Below are 16,719 nucleotides of genomic sequence, written 5' to 3'. Positions count from 1 at the left end.
TAAAGGTAACTTCGTTGTGTTATATATTTAAGGTAACTTTGTTATAGCTGCACCTATTGGATATGTTTTTATAATTTTTCACTCACTTACCTAAAAACCAATAAATTAAATTTTCCTATAAAAACTAATGAGAGAAGTTACATTAATAACATTTTCACAATATTTTCACAACAAATCACAAGTGGTTAGTTGTTATTTGTTCAAATTTGAACCTAACATGAATATTACTTTTTTGTCCCAACAATAACAACCTGCCACCTAGAATTTGTTGTAAGAATATTGTGAACATATAATTTCTCAAAACTAATAATTTTTAGAACCTTAATCAATCCAAATGTCCCAAAAGTGACGGCTCTAAAAACCAACCCAACTCAATCAAGTTTTTTTATCAGACTGGGGGCTCTTTTTATTCCTAATAAAAATATTGGACTTCATTTAGCTATTTATGCCAATTTTTTATAAACTAACGCAATTTGCATAATTAGGTTTGATATTCTCGTTTTATCAAAATAGTATTAAAATATCATAACAAATCAAATTAACAAATTTAAACTGAGTCTTAAAAATTCAAAAAAATAACATATTTTTTCAAAATATTAATAATATGGATTGGTTCAAGTTACTTAAGTTAAAAATTTAACTCAATCCTAGCCTAACTCAAGCTTTAAAAAAAATTACGATCCAATCCAAACTCATCAACCCATGAAAAAACAATCTAAGATGTCAAGTGGGTGAGTTGAATGTAAATGCATTTCTTTAGGCATGTAAAATACTACACACTTTTATAATGATGACTACAATGTTAATGAATAATTATACAATATTCTAAAAGTACAATAATGTTCTACGGCCTCTACTCACATAATAGTGGATCCTAATTTTTTTTAAACTAGTCCCGCTAATTAAATTCATCTTGAGATCCATCATTCATGTGAGATAAAAAAATTATGACTTTATTGTTTTCTTGAAATGTTGTATAATTTTTTAAATTAATGAAGTTGTTACTTACTTTTAAGCTCAATAAAACCATGCCAACACAAAATTATTATAAGTGAAACTAATAAATAGTTGTTTTCAAATCGAAGAATCTATGTACAGGCAAAAATAATATTAACCATGTGGAACTTACTTTTAAAATGAAGTGAAGGAGAGAGAAGTTTAAGAAAATAATGATGAAGAAGAATAACCTGCAATTACTTTAGGAGCAGACGTCATATGTTAAAACTCTTTCAAATTGACAACAAATATTGCATTATCAAAAAAAAAAAATTTAATATTTGAAGAAGAATGTCTCCTCCTCTCACAATACAATACAGTGGATCTCATAAATAAAATTAATTATAGAATATATCCATTATTTACATTAAAAGAGGGAATATTGCTTTCAAAATAATGAAAAACTAGTGGTTAATCCATGTAATACTTATACATGTGAAAGACTTCAAAAAAAAAATTATATATGATGCACATTTAATACTTATACATATGATGCTCAAAAAAATATATCATTAAGTAAAAAGTCAATTAGAGAATTTGTAATGAAAAAAAAAATAGAATTAATTAATAAATAAGGAGAATGATGTGAAAAAGTGACTTGTAAAAATTTATATGATGACATTAAAAGAAGTTGATAAAAAGTGAAAGATTTTATTTTAAATTATTATATAAATATAATAGGATTTGAAAATCATGATATCTCTGCTGGATTTTTTTGTTTAAGAAGAAATTCTAACCCAAATTCCTTATATGAAAACAAGATATTTTACGTTTTTTTTAATTCAATATATTTTAATATTTTGATAATTTAAGAGTATAAGTATCTGCATATTTAATTTTAAATGACTGACTATAAATACTTGAATTCTGTCAAGAATTTAATAGTTCAATTAGTTAATATTTTTTAGTGTTTTTAATAGAAATATTCATTAAAATTCAAATTATTCTCCATCGCTTAAATTATCAATAATAATAATAATACTTAAATTTTATATTTATATATATATATATATATATATATATATATATATATAAAAAGAGAAAAAGAGACTTTACCCAAAGAAAGAGAGAGAGAGAGAGAGAGAGTACATGTGTGACTATAAATGTGTACCTAATGCATGACACAAATGACACAACAATTGTCAGTTGGAATGACTTTTTGTGTCTATAATGGAAATGAGCGTGAAGTGTTTTCTTGACTTTTGTGTGGGGTGTGGCTTTATTGGCATTGACAACGACTCGTCGTTGCATTCACCCACACACACAAACAAATTTTTTCATTTTATTCGATGTAGATTGTAGACCGTGATCTCTATGCTATGCAAGCTCACATTTTTCATATTGTAATGAACGTGTGTACATAGCTCGTGAGTTAGTATCTATATAGAACCTTTTACATCTTTTTTATTTTTGCTGAATGGAATCTTTTAGATCTGATTCTCAAATTAATGAGATTTTCTTTGTACATTTTTATATGAGAAAAGTTTTGGAGTCTTGCAACGTAACTGTTCCATCACATATATAGTATTGCTGCACAGTTGTGGGCATTAAAAGATGACCTTGTATTAGCCCAACAGCTGGAATGGGGAATCTCATCCCTAGTTGTTGAATTAGACGTAGAGACTATTGTTTGCATGATAATTAATAGTTCTTGCTGCATTGCAGGAATATCTCTTGAGAACATTCCCTAATGCTTATGCAAGCAGTGAAGTATATCTGCCCCAAAGCAAGTCAATGTGCGGATGGTATTAGCTAGGGGTGTCAAATGGGTGGGTTTGAGTAAATTTTTACACAGGTTATAGTTTAAAACAATAGTAATGTACTATGAAAGCTCATGGTGGTAAGGGTAAATTTTTCTTTTTCTTTTTTTCACCATAATTGGTTGTTTATAATTTGCAATACTAATGTAATAAATAGAAGTCTCCAAAAATATTTTAGTCCAATTTTCCTTCAAATTTGGCACTTCATAAGACTATTAACATGCATTCACATAATTTATTAAATTATTTGAACAAGTCACATAATTATTTACTAGATCATACTAAGAGCTTTGTATCTCAATTCCTTAACATCTCGTGATATTTCTAACAGACACATCTAGTGTTTAAATCCCCTCCAAATTATTGTATTATCAACCACAACAAAAAAAGTAGATCATGTGACTGAAAATACAAGTAAATATTAATTTGTCATTATGTTTTGAGGTAGAGGAAATTTCATCCCACCGTTTGGAAGAAAATTATGCCCAACACAAAAAGGTTTAGGACAATTTTGTGTGTCTATGTGTGTGTGTGTGAGAGAGAGAGAGAGAGAGAGAGAGAGAGAACTTTGCATGCTCTTTATTTAAGGGAAAAATACAATTTACCCCCAATGATTTGGTACTATAACAATTTAGTTCACAACTCTTCAACTGTTACATTTGACTCCCTTAAGTTTGGATTAAAATAAAATTTTAGAATTATGTCCGAATTAACAAGTTTTGTATTTTGTGAACAAACTTTTAATCACTACTCCCTTGTGACTTGTACTAGCACAATTTAGTCCCTTAAAATTTTCAATTGAAAGTTTATGGACTAAGTTATTATAGGGTTGACTTGTGGGAGTAAATTATAATTTCCTCTTTGTTTATTTTTTTAAAAGATGAGGATGAAGTAGGTTACTACATGGAATAACATGTTGAAGAAGAGTAGTGCCAACTGCCAATAGGTTGTAGTACAATGGGACAACTCTCTCTTTTGTATTAGGAAAATCAGGATTCCAGTCCCTAGGAGCTATAGCCGCGTTTTCAGGCCTCCTCCTCTAATATTAAGGAAAAAAAAAAAAAAGACACCCTTTCTCTTCTTTCTATTTATCAATACACAAAAACAATATAATAAAGGAAAATCAGGATCTGAATTCCTCCTCCTCTAATATTAAGAAAAAAAAAATAGAAGACACTCTTTCTCTTTCTTTCTATTTATCAATAAACAAAAACAGTATGATAATAATAATAATAATAATAATAATAATAATAATAAAAAAAATAAAAAACAGTTAAAATTATATAAAATATGGTGCATAAAAAAGCGTGTACAATATAAGACCTGCCTATAAAATTTGATCTCACAAATCTACGTCAGGCCCAACATTCTGACAGCCTTAACCACTATGGCACCATCATATTGGTCCCCCTCCCATTTTATTATTATTATTATTATTATTATTATGAGTAATAATAAGTAGAGCCGTAAATTTAGCAATATAGTTCTATAAAAAACTATTTTATCTATTTTGCATTCTTACTTTACAATATCTTTACCATTAATGGGTTTATGTTTTTTAGCTATTCGATTAAAATAATATAAAAAATTCATTAAAAACAATGTGAACACAACCAAAGAAGATTTTTTTAATTAAAAAGTGTTGGATATTTTTATAAAAAATAACATATTTATTTTAATACTCATTTATGTGAATTTAGGAAATCAATTATCCCTAAATGTCAAATACGTTGATTGCTAAATTTTGAAATTCAAAATTTAAATAGCTATTGTTAATGGTTTTAGTTAGGAAATTTTTGAACATTGACGTGATATTGATACCATAATTGCCAATATATTTTATGTTATTACAAATATATACTTTTCATTCTAAACATTTTGTATTCAAACGTTCTTATTTGAATATGAACATATGGAAGATTTCTTAGCGCTTAAGTATACAGCTATTATTGAATTATTTTATATTATAATAAGTTATCATATAACCACCGCACGTCTTTGATGCGATAGTCACTCCATAATTATAAGTGCTTGTGGGGTGTGGGGGGCAAGGGCCAAGGTTCAAGTCTTCAGAATGAAACTTCTCACACATATACACTTAGATTATGTTAGAGTAAAAATTATATCTTATATATATAAATAAATAAATAAATAAGTTATCATATCTACACAAGTGTTTACTATTTGGTTTAATGGAAAGTCAAAACCTCCTAATGATAATTCTTTATCATAAAACCAAGACACCAACCAGTTTTTTGTGTAGACGGGAATTGAACCCCAAATCTCTTATTCAACCATCAGAGACTTTACCAGTTGTGTTAATTAGAACTCACAGCCACTTATGGGACATTTAATTCCATAGTATTATACCCCTTTATTTTTGTTCTTAATGCACAAAGTTTGGCAAAGACAACATTTTGATATATGGTTTATATTATATTATATTATATTTTATATATATATATATATATAAAGCAATTAATTATATAAATTGATTTCAATAACTTTATACCATTTAATAGATATCAAACCCTTTTGATTCTTTAGCTAAAGATAAGTTACATGTCCAGCTCTATATATATGGAAAGAAATAAAAGTTTTAAAAATACTATTTTTTTAATTACAAAGTTATAGACTTTCAAAAACAATTTTTATTATTGTTCTAAACACTTACTATCTATTGCTTCTTACTATTCACAAAAATATTTTATATTTTACGAAATTTTTTGAGAAAAGAAAGTACTAAAGAGAGCTTATTTCTTACAAGCAATGTAGGCTCCTAAGGATAATTAGCAAAGGTGGCTAGGCTGTTGTATGCTGAGGACAACGTGTAGAAACTATTAGTCTAACTACATTGAATATATACCGTAGACGACATGATTTGTCTCAAGACAGTGAGTTAGTTCACACCTCATCTCTGCCACCTTTATTGGTAAAATCATATTGTATAATTTTCAAGGGAAAGTCAAGTAAATCCATCTTTTATTTTCCAACAAAAAGCAATGTAAACACAACAATTTAATAATATTTCTTTTTTTACACGTAGCTTTGACTCCACCAATATAGTCACATTTTTGGTATTTGGTGGTGCTAAAAATTGCAATATAACTTAACACCACCAATACTAGTGTTTTAGATACTTTTATGAAAGATCAGAAAATTAAAATTGTAAATCAATCTCTCTCTTTTCCTCTGAAAAAAAAAAAAAAACTCTCTCTATTTCATTATATAGCTTCTCACTATAAAAAAAATAATTAAGTAAGACAAATTCTTTTTGATCTCTATTTTTAACCAAATCACACACACACACACACACACACAAATATAAAATTGTTTTGCCACCTTTTCAATCTATTGATTAATCTTGATTATTCATAAATATTAATAGCCTTAATGTCATATTTTAATGGAAAAAGTATACAAAACCCCCCACATGGCTTCCCTATAATGAGAGATGCTACGTTCACAATATTTTTACAACAAATCATAAGTGGTTAGTTGTTATTAGTTCAAATTTGAACCTAACACTAAAATTACTTTTTTGCCCTAACAATAACAACCAGTAACAACCTACCACTTAGAATTTGTTGTAAAAATGTTGTGGACATATTATTTCTCCCCTATAAATATGGAATCTCCTTGAATTTTTACTTTTTTTTAGAAGAACATCCTTGAGAGAGAGAGAGAGAGAGAGAGAGAGAGAGATATTGAGTGCAGTACTTAACTTTTGTATTATAATTTTATATGTAAACCGCAAGACATTTGTGAAAATAAATTATGAACTACTCATGTGTTCATTTTTTTTTATGGATAATATGCATGTATCCATATTTAAAATAGCTCTTTCACATAAAATAATATCACTTGGGGGGGGGGGGGGGGGGTTGGGTGTGTTATATCGTCAAAACCTGAAAGGGTTTTTTTTAAATAAAAAAATAAAAGGAAAGAAAATTTCACAATTTTATTGAAGTAAAAAAAAAAAAAAAAACTAAATATCAAGGATTTTCTTTATTTAAAATGAACATCAAAGAATTAAGTATTACACCATTTATACATAAAACAATATCACATTGAGGGTTAAATGTTATACTTAAAAGTTGAAGGGGATTTTGTGTTTTACAAGAAAACTACACAGGATTTTTATATATCTTCCTTATTTTAAAATAGATGAAATGTCATCAACCTTTAATTTTTTTATATCATTTTTGAGAAAAGAAATGTCATCAAGATAGACTCTATCTTACCATTATTTATGTCTTACTATACTATTCATCCCACAAAAGAAATAATTGTTATGTGATTATTTTATTTCATTTTTCCTTCGGAACGAAGTAATTAATTAAGTTAATTGATGAAGTGAAATGAACTTATTGAAGGGGTTCGTCTTTATTAATTAAAAAAATCAATTAAATGTACAGAACAATTGATGAAAATGAAACCTACTTAAATATATTGGCACATTGTTTCTTTCCACGTTGAACCTGAAGGGCCCGTTTCCTTTGGATATCTCCAAGCTGTGGTTTATTTATTTATTGGATAATCAAATAGTCTGTTTGATTGTGATTTGTTTGTAATCTTATCTTATTCTTGGCTTAACCAAACACTATTTTGAATTAAAAAAAAAAAAAAATCAGATTTCAACAATTCTAAATACATTTAACCCACTATAGAAAATCCCAATACAAATAGAATGATTCATAATAAAAGTGATTAAGGTTGTGTTTGGCATTGGCTTAAAAAACCATATTTTTTTATTATTTAGCTTAATTTTGTTATAATTCAACTTATTTTTGCTATTATTTATAGGCCGCATTATATTTTTTGGTACTATTCATGAGTCTCACTGTACTATCTCAGCTAACTTTTAGTTTTATTTACAATATTTTCAGTAAAAAATTTTCAATTTTAGCTATATAAGCTGTTCTCAAATATACTCTAAATTTTGCCAGTAAGCTTATCTCATTTCTTATTAAATTTGTCATGAAAAAACCAACTTTCTTTTGAAGTGAAAGGAGCAAGTTGTTTATTAATTAGGATAAGCAAATTGCCCCTTTGGCTAGGTTGAAAGATAATATAGAATTTTTTGTTCTATTGCTTTTTTAGTCGTATTGATCTCTTTGTTCGCACCTACCGACCTGCGCTTGTCAAGTCGGCTTTGCTTTCCAAGGAAAATGAAGCGGCAGCTGATGGACATGGTTTACCGACTAAGACTTGTCTAATCTTAAAATCTGATTGATAAAAATGGAAATGTGTGATAGAATAATACACCCAACAATACCATTGGAAAAAATAAAAACCATAGACGTATAGGTATTTTATATAAGTTAATGAAGAGAGTTTTCAAATAATTGTTCTAAGATTTTGTAGTACGTACAGAACATATCCAAAGCATTGATCAATAATGAAAGATTATCTTCAAACTGTTAACTACTGTCTTATGAAGACCAAAGTACAATACAAATTGGAAGAAGATACGTATAATATTATAAGCATACAGTAGCAGACATTTTTCATCCAAAAAAACAAAAACAATACCAGACCTATTTGCATGTGGGATATGAGTTATGACATCAACTTTGCATGTACTCTCCTCCCAAAAAAAAAAAAAAAAACCTTTGCATGTTCTTTCTCCTAGCATATCTAATTGGGCTTTAGCTATAGCCTTTAATCAAGAGTTAACAAGCAAGGCCCAAGCATTGGCCTAACCATTAAGAAGATAGTTACATTTAGACCCAGCCCTGCTATTAAAATGTTGTTAGCTTGTGAATTTGTCCTTGCTATGCAGAAAATAGAGATTAGAAATGGTGAACATATCTAAAAGCTGGTTGCATATTGAGTTTAATTTAGATAAAGTTGCTCTCTAATAGCGTCTCCCTGCTCCATGGTGTGAAGATTTGTAATCACTTTATAATCGAGATTTAGTACACAACACACACTTTAATACACACCAAGCTAATATGAGATTTTGTACACGCTCACACAACACACACTTATCTAATCCAATTAATATAATTTGGGGTATCACAATTCACAACACACACTTTTGTTTAGCTCTTTACGGAAGAAATGATATATAAAATGGGGTATTTGGTGTTGAAGACGAGACATCTATCGTGTCTTGAGACTTGAGAGGCTGTTGCTACTAGCAGTCTAGCATCAAGTGACACCATTTATGAGAAGGTACTGAAGACAAACCTAGTTGGATAAATCATCGTTGGCTGCTAAGTTCCTAAACCAAATCAAACGGTAGCTATAACCCAAAGGGCTTGGACACTAAAACGGTATTAGTTATTGTGAAGGGTACAAATCTATTTCCGTTTAATTTAAATATAGGTCCAACACTGATAAATGAAGAGTTATTGCTGCAATTCCATGAAACACAGATAGATGTCATCTTCTCTTATTATTGTTAAATATTAGCTATGATATGTTTCATACCGAATATGCTTGAATAGATGCGGAAGATCTTGAGAGAAGCATAAAATAGGAATATAAGAACACAAGAGCTACGTGATTTAGCCTTATGGCCTAAGTCTACGGAGAAAACCTTTAAGGGTTATATCTTTATTATATAAGAGTATAGTACAAAACCTCTATTACAATGAACTATAACACATAAGAATATATAGTAGACTAAATCCTAAACTAATAGATTTCTAATACAAGTAAGAGAGTTGGTTTGCACACAAAATAATTAGGCTTGAGCCTATATATCCTAATGAGCTAGTATATCTCTAACAATTATTATTTCTTTTTGATAAGTCGGTCGTTAACAATGGGAAAAAGGGATTTGAAGTTTGGCTCTCTTCATAAAAGAGAGTAGATAATGTATTGGAACATATATGTTTCTTAGCAATATGACCTACACCACTGCGCACCTTTGGTACAGTGGTCACTCTACAAGTATAAATGCTTGTGGGATGTGGGGTGTGGGGGGCAAGGGCCAAGGTTCAAGTCTCCAGGAGGGAGCTTCACACATATATACACTTAAAAATTAGACTAGAGTAGAAATTCTATCTCGTATATAAATAAAATAAATAAAATAAAAAAGCAATATGATCTACTATCTATTAAAGAAGGAAATGAATTATAAGTTTGGTAGTATAACATTCCATTAGCATCCTTCTAAACGTTTCTTTATCTATATATATATATATATATATATATATATATATAATATAAAAAACACATCCTTTTGGGTCCAAACTCATAATTTACTTTTAGAATTTAATAGGGATGTAAATGAACTATTTGTAATTTATTGAAAATATGAAGAGTCCATCTAGTAGTAAGTAGTAACAATACAAGGATAGTAAGTCTAATTTTTTATGAGTTCATAAAAAATTTATATCTAATTAACTTAAATTATATAATTTTAACCATAATTTATTTATGAAGGGATTAAAATTTTTATTCATAGTGTTTAATATATATATATATGAAAAAAATAATAAGTTAATCAAACAACTCATGAACAAGTTGAAATTAGTTTGACAATAAATGAACCAAACTTGAACATGCAATCTGATTTGATGATATATAAGCTCAAGCTTGGCTTATGTTTGAAATAAAATTAAATGAACAATTTGAACTTTTAATATCTGGCTTGGTTCAGCTTGTTGATTTATAGCTTTTGAGAAAATCAAAATTTTTTTTTTCCAAATGTGAATTATTTTATTTATTTAAATGCTGACATGAGATTTTTTTATATCAATTAATTTTTTAAATTATTTATGTAATTTCCATCAATCACTGATACGACGATAATGACCAAAATAAATTTTGTTGAAAAACTCAATGTCCAAATTGAATGTTTTCAAAACAAAATGACAAAAATGAGAACCCAAAATACAAGGATGAAAAAGGATTTTTGGAAAAAAAGAAAGTAGAAAATGCCTAATTAAGCTTTATACTTGTGGGCATGATGGTATATTTTGAATAGGAATGGCAACGGGTAGAGTTCAGGCTGGGTTTTTGCATACCTGGACCCGACTTGCGAGCCAAGACCTGAAACCTGAACCCAGCCCGATTATTAATTGGGTTTTTTTTTTTCAGGAGCCCAGACCCACGGGCCCCATTTACCTTCTTGGGCCCAAATTTGGGCCAACAAAAAAAAATTTCAAGCCAATTAAATTTTTTTGCCTAGATTCAAGCCCATTCAAGCCATATAACGTGGCCCAAATGCCAAAATTTAGCATTTAGGCCACGTTATATGGCAGTCAAATCAATCCAAATTATAAGTTAATCATAAATCACCTATTAATTAATTATTATACATCTATACATCAATAAATCATAACCAAGATTTTAAATCAATAAATCACTAAACTAAGATAATCCTTAATCAACAAAATCATAGCTACAAAATAAAATATAAAAAGCTACAAAATATCACAAGTCCAAGAAATAAATATCAAGTTCAAGAAATTAAAAAGTTACCAAATAAATTCCACTAATCTAAGAAAGGCTAAGAAATTACAAATGGCTTAGAATAATTACAAACCAACAAATTAATCCAACAAGTCTAAGAAATTAAAAGGTCACTAAATTATTACAAAATGTCTAATCCTTCACAATTGTGACACAACTCCCATCCTCTTCATTAGGCTCCCCATCATCAAGAATTGTTTGAAGATCACAATCTCCAGACACAGTTGAAGAACCTACAACAATACAATTTCTTCCATTAGCACAAAATGGTTGAATTTTTAGTTTTTCAATTTAACAAAAAAATCTAAATATCCTGGATAAATCAATGCAGCAATAATAAAGATCTAAGCACACACGTCTCAACAATCAATTGAAAATACATGAAAGTCTCAACATTATTATTGCTAATGGACAGTAAGTTTATATCGATAGAACTACAATAGTAATCACATAATTTAACATTATGTTAATTGATATTTATTGAAACAATTGTTTATCATGCATTTACTAATAATAGAAAAATTATCAAATTTGATCAATGGCTGTTCAACAACAAATTAATAGACTACTAGACTACAAATTAATGGACTACTTATCAGTGGTTTTGATAAGTGTTCAACAACAAATTTGATCAATGGCTATGCAACACCCATCTACTAGACCAACACCAACAAATTATGAAACACTTCAACATAGTGGTTGTTCAACAACAATGTGACTATATGAAAACACATTTCATAGCAACCTCAACACTTCAATGCTCCTCGACACAAACACAACCCACCAGAAATGTCCTATTACTAAAAAAAAAATCAAGAGAGAAAAACATCCTCGATGAGTCTAAACATCTAATATATCATATAAACATAACTATATTCAATAATCAAAAATATTAGTAGCTCGCAGCTCAAACCCATATCCAAAACACCCTCTTTTTTTTCTCACAGCTCAAACCCCAAATTACCATTTCCAACAAAAACACTACATCACAACAATAACAAAGTTTCAAAAATACCCAAAGCCCAGAACAACAAAGCAGAACAACAAAGCTCGGAAATGGGTAAAATAAGAAAAATCAGAGAATTGTTAATTAAGGGGATTTACCAGAAGCTGAGGGTGTGAGGGCTGAGGAGTGAGGGCGGAGGAGTGAGGGCTGAGGAGTGACCAAGTAAGGGCGTGAGGGCGTGAGGGAGTGCGTGCCGAGGTGTGAGGGCTGAGGAGTGACCGAGTGAGGCGTGCTTGCGTGACTGATAAGGGTGAGGCGTGATGACTGATGAGGAAGTGGAACTGACTGAGGCGCGAGGGAAGGGAAATAAGGAATGAGATGAGGCGGCTGGGGCTAGGCTGGCTTAGTGATTGCTGAGCTAGGGTTTCCAAATTAAATTATATATATATATATAGGGGGTTTTATGTAATATCACATAACTGGGTTTTTTTGGGCCGGGTTTTCGGGTCGGGTTTCGGGTTTTTTTGATAAAACCCTAACCCGACCCGGACCCGCTTCGGATTTTTTTTTTTTTTTTATTTTAAACTCATACCTGACCCTATTCTTTATCAGTCCGGGTAAAATTCGGTCCATTCGGGTCAGGCCGGACCGAGTATCCGCGAGTCGGATCTAAATTGCCATCCCTAATTTTGAAAGCCCTAGGTTAGGTTAAACTAAACGCCTTTAGGCTCAGCTATGCTATATATCTGGGAAGAACATTTATACAACTTGTTCTTGAATGTCCTAGGTATTGAATTCAACTTATAATATGTTCTCAATTTATGCGAGAGCAAGATTCATCTTTCTCAAGCATGTCAAGACTGATTTGATTATATGAATATATTTTGTGCATTTTTTTCTTGAGTTGTAGTGCTCCTTGATGTTCAACTATGTGCCTCGTTTTTTTACCATTGCTTTGCTAAGTAACACCTTTTTGAGAACCCAAATGGTATTTTCAATTACTAGACATTATTTAGGAGTTCATTTTTCTCTAAACTTTCAATGAAACGTGTGTGAAAAAACATAGAAACATGTGCATATATATATGTAATCTAAGACAAACATCATTCAGCTACAACTTGTGTCAACTACTAATTTGTGTCAATGAGTTTTTGGCTCAATTTGAACTTCGTCCAATAAGAATAAGTGGAGGGTGAGGGATGAGATGGATGCTTTATAAGACGATATCATAAGATAAGTTATTTAAGTAAAACACAATATTATTGTCTCATTAGGGGGAAACACACATACACACCATGAATGCTATATCACCTACTTTTCGTTCATAAAAACTTTTTTTTTTTTTAATAATATATCTAAATCGAAGTCATCAACCATACCATCAAAACGATTTGACACACATAAGTAAAATGATTTTTTAACTTTTTAAATAATTGCCCAACCATTATGATTCTAAAATCATTATGATTCAATGTTTTTATCATAAACTTATTGAGATATTGGAGAAAATTAATTTTTAAAAATGATGTGCTACTTTATTGTTCTTTTTAGCTACTCTCTGTTTTCAAAAATAATATTATATTTTCTATGTTAAAAAATTTGTTTAGCAATTAAAATAAAATAAAATAAAATATAACCATTAGCAAATCTCTTTTTTTGAAAAATATAATTTATTCAAAGAGTGACATTATTCTTGCTTTTTATCTGTTTTCTCATTTTTAATATTTTAAATTTGTATTTATAAAATATTTTAAATTTATATTAAAATATTTTATATGATACAAAATTCCAAGATAATGTTCACCTAATAATTTGAGAATTTTCCAATTCGGTAAGATAAATGCCAAACTATAAGATCAAGATATGCATGAAATAAGTTCTTTAATTTTGTAAGATAAATTCTAAACTATTTATTCAAGAATTGGAAAGGTGGGATGTTATTTCATGGGTTATTTGGAAAATCAGGAAGAAGTGTTATTTTGAAAATGCCCAACTTCATTCAACCATTATTTTTACCGAGTCCATCTGTTGGAGGAGTATCAAAATATATTGGAAAGCGAAGAGCACACTTGAAATTGCTTTTGTATTTGTTTTCAATGTGCTTTGTTTGTATTTATTTGAGATACAATTATGAATTATTATGTTTTTACCAGACCGGTTGTATATGTTTTTTTATTTTATTTTTATAATTAATACAATTTTCTATCATTTAAGTAAAGGAAAGAAAAAGAAAAAAAAAAAGTAAAAGAAAGAAAAAAGTGGACTTTAGAATAATTTTAATTTTTCTCTCTAAAGTTTTAAAATTTTAATTTTGTTTCCTAACATTTTCTATCGTTCTGATCATGGCCCTTCCGTCCCTACCCTCAAGGGACACCTAAAACAATTGTCTATATTAGCTGGAGCTTTTAAATTTTGACACCTTTAAACATGTCAAGTCAATTAAATAGAATCAAAATCTGAAAAAAAAAAATTAAAATCTAAAATCGAATTAAAATAAAATATTTTTTCTACAAATATTTTATGGGCATCCGATTATATTCTCTTTTGATCTTTTCAGGGCATGGAAACTTTTTTTTCAAATGGTCCCAATTTTTCATTAAGGGTATGTTTGGCGTGATTAATTTTGCTAACTTATTATTCATGGGTTCCATTACACTTTTTAATACTATTTATAAATCTCACTATATTATTTCAACTAACTTTTATCTTTATTTATAGTATTTTTAGCAAAATGAATTTTGATTAAAATGTCATTCCAACACCTTCACATAGTGGAACCAAAAAAAGAAAAAAAAGTTATTTCATTGCACCTTTTTATATTCGTTGTAATAGTGGTTTCTATTACATTGTAATAGGCTAATAGCTACTGACCTACCATGGTGTACCAAAACGTGCCCTAAAATCTGAACCCTAACCACCATTTACAAATCATGAGTCCTTTGCGAACCGCTTTTCAAACCCAACAAATGCAATAATTCTTCACACAATCTTTATTGCTTTAAACCTCTACACCAGAGCATATACAAATCACCTATTATAAAACTATATTATTTTGGTCATTTAATGGTAAATCACCTCACGGACATTAACAGGCAAATTGGAATGAATAAAGTTAAAACTTAGAGGTCTAAATTGAATTTAAGCAACATTAAATGATACAATTTGTAATTTAGCCTAAAAAAATATAAAACAATCTATATTATTATATAATAATAGGTAAAATTGAGAGAAACTCAAATTAAAATTTTAAATTAGAGTTTCAATTTTGCGTCATGTGTCATAAATTATTTATTCTTAAAGAGTTTTATTTCTTAATTTTAGAATCAAATGTAGGACCACATCATAACTATTCATTTAAGTGAGTATAAAAACCAAAGCGTTTAGAATAAATGAATCGTAAAAAAAAATGTCACAATAATTATAAAAAAATAGACAATATATAATGTATACCTAAAAATATCCTTATAAAATTTTTCAAAGTGTCAACAAAATGGAGTATAAAAATGACTATCAATAATATTTAAATTATATATATAAGAATTATATTATGCATCTTATTATATATTTTTAAGTGTATTTATATTAGACTCTTTTGGATATACATTACTATAAGTTTTTTTAAAAAACCTTCTTCTCTCTCCCTGTGTGTGTTAAACAATACTTAGTATTCTAAAAAAAAAAAAGTGTATTTATGAATATGCATGGAGTTACAAGCTAGTATGAATATAAAAACAAGATGACGTTTTTATTTAGCTTAAGGCTCCGTTTGGGAGTTCATAAGAGAAGGGAATGAAATGGAATGATCATAAGGGAATGGAAAATAATGGAATGGAATGGAATGTATTTAAAGAATGGAATGGAATGGAAAAGAATGGAATGGAATGGAATGGAATTAAGTAACCTTGATTGGATATTTTAAAACAAAGGAATGGAAATGAATCAAAATGAATAGAATGTAAGTAATCTTGTTTGCGAGCAACATAGAGGGAATGGAATAGAATCATTTTATGACAATATTACTATTAAATCCCTATTTTAAAATAAATGGTTGAATATATAGGGGTATTTTGGGAGTTTTAGTAAAAAAATCATTAAATCTAATTTCATTCCCTCTCATTCTTCCCAATTTCGGGGGGAATAAAAATTTAAGGTTTTAAGGGAATAGAGAGGAATGAGTGTTCCCTTCTACCCATTCCATTCCCTCACACTTAAACTCTCAAACAAGGGAATAAGTTTTTCATTCCCTCTATTAAAACTCCCAAATAAAGGAAGGGAAGAATATTCTAAAATTATTCTTTTCATTCATTTCCATTTCATTCCCTCTTCCCAAACGAGGCCTAGTGTTAGCACAAAAATAGACTAAAGGGCCTCCAATAAAAAAGATAAGGGTAAAATACAATTAACATCCTGAAGTTTGGACTAATATCAGTCAGGTTCACAAATTTTTAAAACTGAACAGCTTGGCCTCTAAACCATTACTCATTTTCTCTAATTTCTAAACCCAACTTGGTTCTCTAAATCGTTACTCATTATTCTCCTCTTTCTCACAGTGATTAGAGATCAAATTTATTAGTTTTAAAATATCTT

General features: G+C 29.0%; 1 long non-coding RNA gene across 1 annotated transcript; it reads right to left on the bottom strand.

The window, feature by feature from the left end:
• Window positions 1–11,061: 11,061 nt before the first annotated feature.
• Window positions 11,062–12,553, bottom strand: LOC142605391 (uncharacterized). The gene is made up of 2 exons (XR_012839029.1): window positions 12,291–12,553; window positions 11,062–11,419 (listed from the first exon to the last, which is right to left on the bottom strand). It is a non-coding gene; the product is annotated as an uncharacterized LOC142605391 (long non-coding RNA).
• Window positions 12,554–16,719: the final 4,166 nt, after the last annotated feature.

This window comes from Castanea sativa, chromosome 7 (genome assembly GCF_040712315.1).
Source record: "Castanea sativa cultivar Marrone di Chiusa Pesio chromosome 7, ASM4071231v1".
NCBI lineage: Eukaryota > Viridiplantae > Streptophyta > Magnoliopsida > Fagales > Fagaceae > Castanea > Castanea sativa.
The sequence above is the reverse complement of the archived record's forward strand: the minus strand, read 5'-3'. Positions and strand labels throughout refer to the sequence as shown.